Below are 12,408 nucleotides of genomic sequence, written 5' to 3'. Positions count from 1 at the left end.
TTACAGTTATGGAATCCCTGTCTAGCATTTTCTGCAAAGTGGGGTCGGAAGGATTGTTTAAAGGGATTCAAACCCCTAATAATGGTCTGATCATTTCTCACCTCCTTTATGCCGACGACGCTCTTCTGATGGGCGAATGGGATAGGGTTAATGTGTCGAACGTGGCTAGATGCCTAAGAATTTTTTATCTGTGCTCTGGCTTGAAAATCAATCTTCACAGATCCAACCTTTATGGTATGGGTGTGAATGAAGACGATATAAAAAATATGGCTAAGGTGATAGGATGCAACACGGATAAAATCTCGTTGTCCTATCTGGGGATCACAGTGGGGGCTAACATTCATAGCATTTGTAACTGGGATCCTATAGTTGAGAAATTTAATAAAAGATTGTCGGTGTGGAAAGCAAAAAATATGTCTATGGGGGGAGGCTTACCTTAATTAACTCGGTTCTGGAGAGTTTACCTATATATTACTTTTCTTTATATAAGGTTCTGGCGGGCATTATTAAAATTCTTGAGGCTAAAACGAGAAAATTATTTTGGGCGGGCAATAATGATAATAATAATAAAATGAACTGGGTGGCTTGGGATTAAATTACTTGGCCCAAGAATAAGGGGGGTTTGGGTATTAATAGACTCAAAGAACTTAACGAGGCCCTCTTATAAATGGGGTTGGAGGTATAAGATCGGAAAGCAAAATTTATGGAGGAAAGTGGTAGAAGCATGCCATGGAAAAATTAATCAAAGAAGTTTTCTACCGGGTTAAATGGCAACGTCGCTGGATGTTGGATAAATACTGTCAAAGTGATTTCAAAAATAACAATTAATGGGAAGGGCTTAAATAGGATGATATTGGGTAAGGTGGGGAACGGTATCGATATTTGCTTTTGGCTGGACACCTGGGTAGGGGATTCCCCTTTCCTAGAGAGATGGCCACATTTGTTTGTTTTGGAAAAGTTTAAATCTTGCAGGGTTACGGACATAATAGAGACAATATATATATATATATATATATATATATATATATATATATATATATATATATATATATATATAGATAATGTTGACTTCTCTTGGAGCTGGGTTAGACAACCCGAGACGGATACCAAGCTCAAGGAATGGAAGGAATGTGTAGAAATTTTAAACAGGGTGAGGCTGTCCAATGTTTCGGATTCTTGGCTATGGAACGTTGACAACCAGGATGGTTTCTCGGTCTGTTCGGTGAAAAAGGAGCGCATAAAAGATAGGGGAAATAGTTGTCTCCCTAATTTCGATTGGTGCAAATTGATTCCAATAAAATGTAACATAATGGCGTGGAGAGGTAATCTAAACAGGCTTGTTACAAAAGTTAACTTGAAAAGATGGAATGTGGACGTTCCGTCTGTTATGTGTCCTTTTTGTGACGAATACGAAGAATCAGTGGATCACTTGTTCACAGCATGTTCGTTGGCTTCAAGAGTTTGGGCGGCTGTCAGTGCTTGGTGCAGTATTCCTCCGATCTTTGTCTTCACCTTTAAGGATTTACTGGACATCCATAATTTGAGTCTCTTTGGAAAAAAAAAGCTAAAAAGATTATGCACGGTCTGGTTATAACTACTGTTTGGTGTATCTGGAAAGTTAGAAAAGACTTGGTGTTCAATCAGTTAAGGAGAAGCCCGCAAGAGATTATCTCTGAGATTAAATCTAGGGGTTATGCTTGCGTGAGAAATAGATCATCCTGTAAATATATCAATTGGAATGAGTGGTGTAAATATCCGATGTATATGTTGTAATCTGTTTTCCCTTTGCCCGTTTGGGTCGGGGGTCTTTTGTTTGTTGGTCTTTTGCCCGTTTGTGTAGGAGGTGTGTTTCCTATTGAAGTTTAATTTCCAAAAAAAAAAAATTAGAAAACTTTAATTCTCTTCCATATCCTGTAAACACTTGAAGTCGTGTGACCCAACTAAACACGTTTAACCAATTTATGTAACCATGTCAAACGGGTTGGCGGGTAATAATCAAGTTGTGAGCGTGTTAATCGAGTTGGTTGGCTGTTAAAATGGTTTAAATTGGGCAAAATCGTACCCGACCCATTTAATAAACACGTTGACCCGTTTAATAAACACGTTAAACGTTTGACAACCTAAACCTGATCACAAGGGACCGTATGTAAAATGGAGCGCTTTTACTCAACTGTGTAGGCCTATAAACGAATCGAACGAACACAAACAGAGACACGAACACAGATATACAATTTTAATCGAACACGAACACAAATATATAATTGAACACATTTTTTATGTTAATGTTCGTTCATTAAGAAATCGGGCATGTTCGTGTTCGTTTATGTTTATTCATTTAAAGCCTAAACGAACAGTTCACGAACATAAACGAACACAAACGAACATAAACAGACAAAAAAATATGATTGAACATATAAACATAGACACACATAAATTAACATGATCAAACAAACATAAACAAACACAAATAACCGTAATTGAACAAATATAAACAAACACAACTCACTACTAGAAAACTATATATTTTTCTACAAACGTTTCCCACAAATTTCCCACAACTCAGTTTTTGTTACAATTTTTCTACAGTTTTCTCACAAAAAAGAAAAACAAAAAAATTCAAAACTTTTCTTCAATTTTCCGACAAAATTTTCACACAACTACCAGTTGTAGCAATTTCGTCACAACATTAATTAGCTTTTCGACAAAATTCTGACAAAATAAATTAAAATTTTGTATTATTTGTACCCACAACAAAATAAATAATTTAAAAATAAAATTTCTAAATTTGTCGGAAAGTTGTAGCAAACCGACACCACTTGCTACAGATTTTCGAAAAAAAAAGTTAATTTATTTATTATTTATCAATTTTAGAAAAATAAATAATTTTTAAAAATAAAATATTATTTTTTTCGGAAATTGGTAGCAAATTTACACTAGTAGCTAAGGATTTCCTAAAAAAAAGGTAATTTATATGTTATTATTTAATTTTAGAAAAATAGATAATTTTAAAATAATACGTTAAATTTGTCTAAAATTTGTAGCAAAGTGACGTCACTTGCTACAGATTTTTGACAAAAAAAAGTTAATTTATTTGTTACTTATCAATTTTAGAAAAATAAATAATTTTTAAAAATAAAATGTTAAATTTGTCGGATATTTGTAGCAAACTAACACGAGTTACAAAAGATTTCCTACAAAAAAGTTATTTTGTTTGTTAATTTATCAACCTTAGAAAATCGTATATTTTTATAAAAATAAAATGTTAAATTTGTCAGCAATTTTTCAAAAATATCTTTTGGTTTGTAGGAATTTTGTCACAAAACTTTAAAAAAAACATTTTTTAAGTTGTAGGAAATTTGTCACAACATTAAAAAAATATATTTTTATTTGTAGAAAATTTATAGCAAACTGTTCATAGAAAGTTTTATAATTTTGTAGGAATTTTGTCGCAAAATAAAAATAATTATTCGTAATTATGGATTATTTTTCTTATTATTGTTATTAATTTCAAAAGTAAAATATCTTAAAATAAAATACAAAAATAAGCATAATTGTGGAAGAATTGTAGGAAAAACATAAAAAAAACCTGTTTCTAGGTATTTTGTGGCAACGCTTGTGACAATACATTTTTGTCGAAAATTTGTGGGAAATTTTCTCATAATTTTGTGGCTAACCTGATTATCGACAAGTTTATTTTGCACGAAATTTTTTGTAGCAAATCTATAGGTATGACCAATCTCTTACAAATTTGCTACAAATTTGGCTGTCACAAAGTAGGTAGTTTTCTAGTAGTGACTTAACATTATTGAACACAAACAAACATGTCTAATATATTACAGTTCATCCGAAAACACATCTAATTAGGGTTCATAAATACTAAAATTAAGTAGTTTTTATTTAAATATAAAGTAAGTGATCAGTTACGATCTAAGAAAAATTTTTAATTTTCATTTTTGATTACTATAAAAGTCAATTACTAATTAGTAATATTTATATAAGTAGTTAGAAAACCTAACATTTATATAAATATAACTCTTTATGTGTTTACTAAAATTAAACGAACGTAAATAAACGAACATAAATGTACGAACATAAACGAACGCTCACGAACATAAATGAAAATAAATGAACGCACACAATGTGTGTTGATGTTCGTTCCTTTAATTAAACGGACAATTTTTTTTGTTTGTGCTTGTTCGTTTATTTAATAAACGAACTTCCCACCGAACAAGTTCATGAATGTTCGGTTCATTTACAGGCCTACAACTGTGGAACTCATTTCTTCATCTATTATTTATTTTTTCATAAACTGTAATTTATTTTAATTTGTTTATTAAGAAATCATGTGAAGCAATTTTTGTTTTCGAATCTTTATGTCAAAAAAAAGGAAAAGTAAATAATAATAATAATAATAATAATAATAATAATAATAATAATAGTAATAATAATAATAATAATAATAATAATAATAAACAACAGAAACACGATTATATAACGATCATCATTTGTAAATTTGAATGATTGAATAATATAGTCACCTTTCTTTTGTGATAGGTAACGAGTTTTTAGGACCCGCACGTTGCGGCGGGATCATTAAATCGAACAAAAAACGGTAAAACGTTTAGCTACACATGCACGTCGCAAACAGTTACGTAAACGAAACGATAACATTGGTTTGTTATGATACGGACATTCGCTACAACAACTAAAGAGAAAACCCAAATGCCCAAAAGGATTTACATCCCACAAAAATGAATGACAAATTATAAGCTATATTTTAAATAACGTATTCAAATTCGTGCTTCAACTATTTGAATTTGGGGTTAAGTTATTTTACAAAGGCCAAAACCTAAAACCTAAACCCACTACACCACCACCCAAAACCTAAACACCCACCCAAAAACCTAACCCCCCCCCCCTCCGGCGCGCCAAAAAAAAAACTATACCACACCAATTTTTTTATTTTTTTTTAAAAAGAGGAGAATAAATATTTTGCTAAAATGAGTTGGTGGTTTGATTTAGTTGTGGAGGTGAGAAGAGGTGGTCTGTGGAGGATTATGAAGTTGATGGTTTCTTTCAATGAGTGGGTATGCTTGACTTAGTTGTACACCTTGCTAAAATGAATTGTATAAAATTGAACAGTAAATTTAAGACACATTAGTATTTTGCTAAATTAAAATGAATTGTATAAAATTGAACAGTAAATTTAAGACACATTAGTATTTTGCTAAATTAAAGAGGGGAAATTTGAATGATTGAATAATATACCTTTCTTTTGTGATATGTTACCCCCTATAAATTAAATACTTGTTAATTCTTATAGTTCACGACTTTTATAGTTTATATAATAGATAGTTGTATTATGAAACTTTATTATTAAAATAGGCTTATATATAGCTTTATAATTTATTCCAATAGTAAATTTGGATATCCACATTTTGGTTAACTGCCAAATTTCTAAAATGATTTGGTGCAGTATCATGAGGTAGGTCAGGTCTCAAAACCATCTGGCTCCTCACTACCTTTTGAGTGCGTTCGGTTTGAGTGATTTCTTGGGCTTCAATCTGACTCACAAAAGATGCATCTCGACCATTTGAATGACAGTAGCTTGGGTGCTTTGGAGAAAAAGGAACGGCAAAGTCTTTAATCAAAAGGAGGCTCAGATTCATAACATCAACAAAGACATCAAGACACTATCTTTTCTTTGGATTAAAAATAGATCTAAACTACAGCGTGTAACGAGAATTGGCGCGAGTTCAAAGTTTGCGGTTGTATGTTCGATCATTGTATTGTGCCCTTAGCATCTTGTTAAGGGCTTTGGTTCTTTGTTTAATAAAATCAGTCCATTTTGCTGGCCAAAAAGTGAAATTTAACATTACATGTTTTTTATATAATAAACATTAACCGAATTATAAAAAAGACATTAAATAAACTAAAACTTATATACAAAACAAACTAGAACATCAGTTATAATATAAGAGATTTACATACTAATTATACGAAATTACTAAAAGATGAATTTGCTTATAACATGAAAATGACAACAATAAATCTGATGTTAATAAAGACAATGCCATGTAGGGCTGTAAACGAACTGAACATTCAGCAAACAGTTCGTGAACCGTTTGGCGGGAAGTTCGTTATGTTCGTTCGATTAGCTTAACAGACGAACACGAACAAAAAATTTCGTTCGGTTACCTTAACGAACGAACATGAACACAGGTCTCGTTCGTTCGACTGCGTTCGTGAACGTTCGGTAATATGTTCGGTTACGTTTGTTCATGTTTGTTCGTGTTCGTTTGATTAAATTAAAAGATAATAAATAATAAACCTTTTATCTAAGCATATTAAAAACTTGAAATCTTATTTAATTCTAAGTTAGCTAAAGTTTAGACATTCGAAGATATTTTTGGGGATAATTATGTCTAAGCTAGTTAAACTTGATTCATCGTTTGTTGGTATAGTAGAATTCTTGTGTTTTGATTTATCATTTGTTGGTTGTATTTAACTACTTATATCCAATGTTTAAGGATAACAATGTTTTTATTTTTTATTTTCAAGTTAAATGTTTGTCCATGATCATTTTTTTATTGCTTGCGTTCGTTTGTGTTCGAGACCAGTGTTCACAAATTGTTCGTGAACAACTGAATTTCCTTAATGGACGAACACGAACATAAACTTATGTTCGGTATGCGTTCGTGAACAGTTCGCGAACATGTTAATTTCCTTAACGAACGAACACGAACATGACATTGTTCGTGTTCGTTCAGTTCGTTTACAGCCCTAATGCCATGCACTATACTTCATAAACACTTGGGATTGTTGCGTATAAATCTATATCTATATCTAATAATAATACAAATGAATGAATAGTGCAATACAAATGAATGAATATTGCTAGCACTTGCCTGGCACATATTCATTAGACCTATGTTGTTGGTGATGGTTAGGGGTGTGTATGGGTCTGTTTGGATCGGTTTTGTCTTAAAACCATAACCATAACCGCTATGTCGGTTAATGGATAACCATAACCATAATCGATTGGTTATGGCTTATGTTAATCGGTTTTGATGGTTATAGCGGGTCGGTTGTGGTTGGTTAACCGTGTATTTAGCCTAGCTTAAATGTATTAATTTTTTAACATGGAATAAATTGTTATTGCATATTTGTATATGTTAGTATATTACATAGTATTAAAAATACATGTAATCTATAATATTAACACTGAATATTCAAATAAAGTGATGTGATATATTTCAAAAATTCAAATAAACATTCAATAAAAACCGCAAAACAATATAAAATAACCTGTAAATACTAAAAATCTTTAATCAAAAACATCAAATATTAAAAAAAACTGGTGAAAAGTCCTAAATCCTATAAAGATTTATTACATGTCGGTTCGGTTCGGTTTGGTTATGGTGGGTATGGAAACATTGATAACCATAACCGACCCGCTACATTCGGTTTTCAAAAAAAAACCATTAACCGGCCCACTGGTTTTTAATTTGGTTCGGTTTTATTGGTTAACTCGGTTTTTTGCACACCCTAGTGATGGTTATTTGACACATCACCCACACTTCACACGTGTACTCATGTTGTTATGCATGTGACATATACTAAGACATGCAGATGTCTATCGATAGAAAAGAGAGTCAAAGAGAGTCTGGGAACAGAATCCTGAGGGAGTGGCGGCTGGCCATCGCCCCGGTAGCGGAGCCACTGAGGAACACGACGACGCCACCCAATTATGCATGTTTACGACCCCAACCGAAGGAACAACCCCAACCGAAGGAACAACGCCTGAGGGTTTAAGAGAGAGAGGTTGTGTAGACGACGGGAGAGTCTGGGAACAAAATCCTAAGGGAGCGGCGGCTGGCCACCGCCCCTGTTAGCGGAGCCACGGCGGAACACGACAACGCCACCTGATTCTGCATGTTTACGACCCCTAAGAAGTCATTAGATTCTTAAATTCGATCTAATATTTCAGATCGGTAACATGTTTTCGAGCGAAAACCTAACTGATTTTATATTTTTGGTTTTCTATTTATGTTGACTAGTAGGGTGCCCGCGCGATGCGGTCGGGGCGACACTTTGCATTGCGACACTTGTTTCTGGTAGTTTTTATTATTCGTATAAAATTTATGATAACATTATAGTGGTGGATATATGTCATAAGTGTTACACATATGTAAAGTTTTTTTATAAAAATTAATCATCAAAAGAAAAAAAATATTGTTTTTTTTAATTAATAATCAAAAGACAAAAAAATAAAAAATAAGTTGTTATAATTGTAAAGTATGTTTGTTTTATTTGTTAAATTATAAAGTATAATTTTATTCTATAAATTTAATAACTTTTTTTTAAATATCCACATAGTACTCATCCAATAACTTAAGTTTAAAACTTTTGTTTTTATAAAAGTAAAAAAATAGTGTTTGACTCGTAAGTACATTTTAGACCTTTAACTTAAATTGCTAGATTTCGTCTTTTACAGATATAAAAAATTTATATTTTTATAAAATTCCAATAACTGTTTTTATAAAAAAAATATAGGATGTTAAGAGATTATATCTTTATTAACTTTATATCATACTAAGTTCAGATTTTTAGTTCCTACCTAATCTTATCTATATGAGTCTACTTTTAACTTATAATCCCTAAAAATATGCAACACAATATACTATGTGTCACGACCCCCGACCCCATCTGGCCGGAATCGGGAGTCGCGAGCAGCCAAGCGGTACCGGTGATTATTTTTGAAAAACATTGCAGCGGAATTTTCATCAGGACCGTGAGTTAGGAAAAATATCAGAGTTTAGAAAACACCGGATTTGATTTAAATGGGATAAACCCCTGTTTTACAATGGTAGCTTTAATAAAGATAAATTTTATTTTATAAAACAATATTTCTTAATTTGATTAAAATAAACCACTTCTTGATGCCTTTCAGTGCCGTATCTAGCCTTTATTCCAATCTATGGTAATTACCTGAAACATGTTTGAAAAAGGTTTTGTCAGTGGAAAATACTGAGTGAGATCATTCCATTTTATAAAATATATTGTTATACCTTACAGTATTAAGGTTTTTATATTTATTTGTATTTACCTTACTCAATCAGTATTTTGTCACATGATGGCAGTTTCAATATAACAGCAATAATATCACTCATTGGCTTACTTTCGTCCAATAGTGAATTTATCAAATAACTATACTTTACTATTATTCACTTTAGGCGATTCCTGTGTCGGGGTCATATCACTGTTGATCATTCTTTCAACTAGTGACTCTGGTTATATTACTGTTGATCATTCTTTCAACTAGTGATTCTAATTATAACACTGTTGATCATTCTCTCAACTAGTGTCTTTGGCTATATCACTGTTGATCATTCTTTCAACTAGTGACTCTGGTTATATTACTGTTGATCATTCTTTCAACTAGTGATTCTAATTATAACACTGTTGATCATTCTCTCAACTAGTGTCTTTGGCCATATCACCGTTGATCATTCTTTCAACTAGTGATTCTAATTATAACACTGTTGATCATTCTCTCAACTAGTGTCTTTGGTCATATCACTGTTGATCATTCTTTCAACTAGTGATTCTAATTATAACACTGTTGATCATTCTCTCAACTAGTGTCTTTGGTCATATCACTGTTGATCATTCTTTCAACTAGTGACGCTGGACATGATGATGTCCTATGACATTACTTTGTCAAATATATTATTTATGGCACAAAAGCATGTAATCCAGAATAATGACATTTTATGTCAACTATTATAACTTATTCAATATGTCAATTCACTAATTGTAATATCATGATATAGTAACCTGACTACAAATAGAATACATTATATTTTATTATGGTATCCACCATTTAGATTTATTCTTTAAACATACATTAAATTTATTAATAATTTAATGTTAAGATAATATTAGTTATAATTGTGGTCATGCTATTATTAGCTAACTTTCTGGCTAATCGTAAAGAGGATCAAATAATGTATAAAACTTCCCATACCAGCAGTTATTATAAAATATAATAATCACTGTAAGTATAACTGGTAACCATTTAGGATTTTTAGAAAGCATTTGTAATATAATTGTATTACAAAAAGGTGATAAAAATGTGATAAAAGAGTATGGACTCACAAACGGTGAGAAAAGAGAAATGAACTCACATTGCAGATTTCTACGGGCAAAGTTTAGTCTACAGATAAGCCTTGATATATTGCTGATTCAATTTGGGCAGAGTCTAGCCTACTGATTAACCTAATAACAATTCACACAAACGGGGTTGTAACTAATACAGCAGTTACGACAATTCACGAGATTAAACCCTCACAATGATTAACAAGTGCAATACTTAACAATTCAATCGGATTCGCAACGAATAACAGAGCATAGTCTGAATTCAAACAGCACTCAAATATTCAAGTCGGAATCACGATGAATAACAAAGTATAAGCTCAATTTGAGCAGCACCCGGACAATCGTTGGATAGTTATAATCGATCGGACGTTGAATCGTAATAGCGATCGAGTTATTACCCTGATTGCAGCAGCGTTTCGAGGTGTGTGTGTGTGTGTGTTAATTGTGGTAAACAGAGCATAACTCCGTCTAATTTCCGACTTTGTTCGTCGTTCAAGTGCCCAGAATCAAGTCCCGAAGCCTGCTATTTATACACGAATTTGCTCCTGCTTACGGACCGTAAGCCTGAGCCCTTACGGTCCGTAAGGGACACCTATAATTCTTTGGCTTGCCCCCCACGGGACTAGCCTAGCTGAGTCAATGAAATTGACCAATCAAATCTACACAACGTTTAATTTAGATAAACGTCCAACTAGGGTTTACCCCCTTTGAGTTTTAGGGGCCCTGATCCTGATTCTGATTGTTCTGAAAATTTTAGGGCTAATGCAGAATTACTTGGGTGTCTCAATTAGGGTTTCCTTATTGACTAATTATCATCCTAATTATTGATTTTTGTGACAGTTGTTACATCCTCCCCACCTTAATAAAAATCTCGTCCTCGAGATTTGGACTATGATATTTTCTTGGGGTTTATGTTTCTTCTTTTAATTAAGAGAAGCAATGTATCGTGGAATGGAATCAAAAGATATTTTGAGTGGTATGAGTTTTGAAAGTAAAATGATTTATAGAAACAATTGGATTTAATATCTGAAACGAACTTACTTTGATCAATTGAGGGAGATTCTGAATTTGATAAATATCTATTTGCGAATGGAAGTATGGAAAATGATTTGTTAATGAATATCGTTTACTTAAATGGTACTGGACAATAGAATTTAGTGTATCGTAATCTGAGTACATAATTGTACCAAAAATATGACAAATCAAACGAATGGCGTATGAATAGAGTTTAGCATAGGCTATAAATTTATTCGGACGCTACAAAGTGGTTGTAAGGAGTGAAAGAATTCAATGATGACCGGATAAATTCATTGTTTTTGAATTTGAGAGTTTCAAGGAGGCGAATCTGGATATTTCAAAAGATGAGACATTCTGATGAAATGATATAGTTTCCAAGGTGATTATGTTTAAGCCAAAAGATATATGGTCTATAGATTTTTAGAATGAATGTGAAGAACTTTTTGGAATTTAGTAAAATTCTTTGTCAGAAGAAAACTTACCTTGATTGGTACCTAAGGAAGACTTAAGATTGACAGGTTCAAAATGAAATGAAAACATGAAAATGATTGAATTATGATATGAGAAAATCAATGTGCTAAGATGGGTGACTTGTAAGAATACACGAAGAGACAATAAAGTTAGTGTATTTTCGTCTTAATATATAATTGTATTCAGATGATTTTAATCAAAATGTTTGATTAAAGATAGGTGATATTTTGATTTATTAAATACCTTTTCTTTTTATGTTATCATAAAGCAGAATAATAAATAAATATAGATAGGTTTAAAATATCAAACCCGGGGTAAATTTTGACAAAATAATGATATATTTTTTTATAAATAGGTTTACCCAATATCGTAGAACTCATGATTATCATTTTTTTAAAATCAAGTGTGTTTAATTATAAGATTTTATAATAGGGTATTTTAAATTATAAAAGTAAAATAATAAATGTTTATTTTAATATCAAGCATACTTAAATATTGGCTTGCGTAAATAACATTTGATAAATATATATATTTATAAAAGAATATTTCTATTAATAGTCGTGAAATATTAATCAAGATGAACATTTATTTGTATAATATGTCTTGTTCATTAATATTTAGACAATTATTTAGATAATTTTATTTGTCCCATTGATTGTTTTATGAAAATATGTCTTCTCTTTACAATACAAAGTATACATATTTCTATATATAATATAAAATATTTTTATATATATAATTGAAATTTACTAAATAAGT

The sequence above is a fragment of the Helianthus annuus genome, chromosome 11, assembly GCF_002127325.2.
Source record: "Helianthus annuus cultivar XRQ/B chromosome 11, HanXRQr2.0-SUNRISE, whole genome shotgun sequence".
Classification (NCBI taxonomy): domain Eukaryota; kingdom Viridiplantae; phylum Streptophyta; class Magnoliopsida; order Asterales; family Asteraceae; genus Helianthus; species Helianthus annuus.
The sequence above is the reverse complement of the archived record's forward strand: the minus strand, read 5'-3'. Positions refer to the sequence as shown.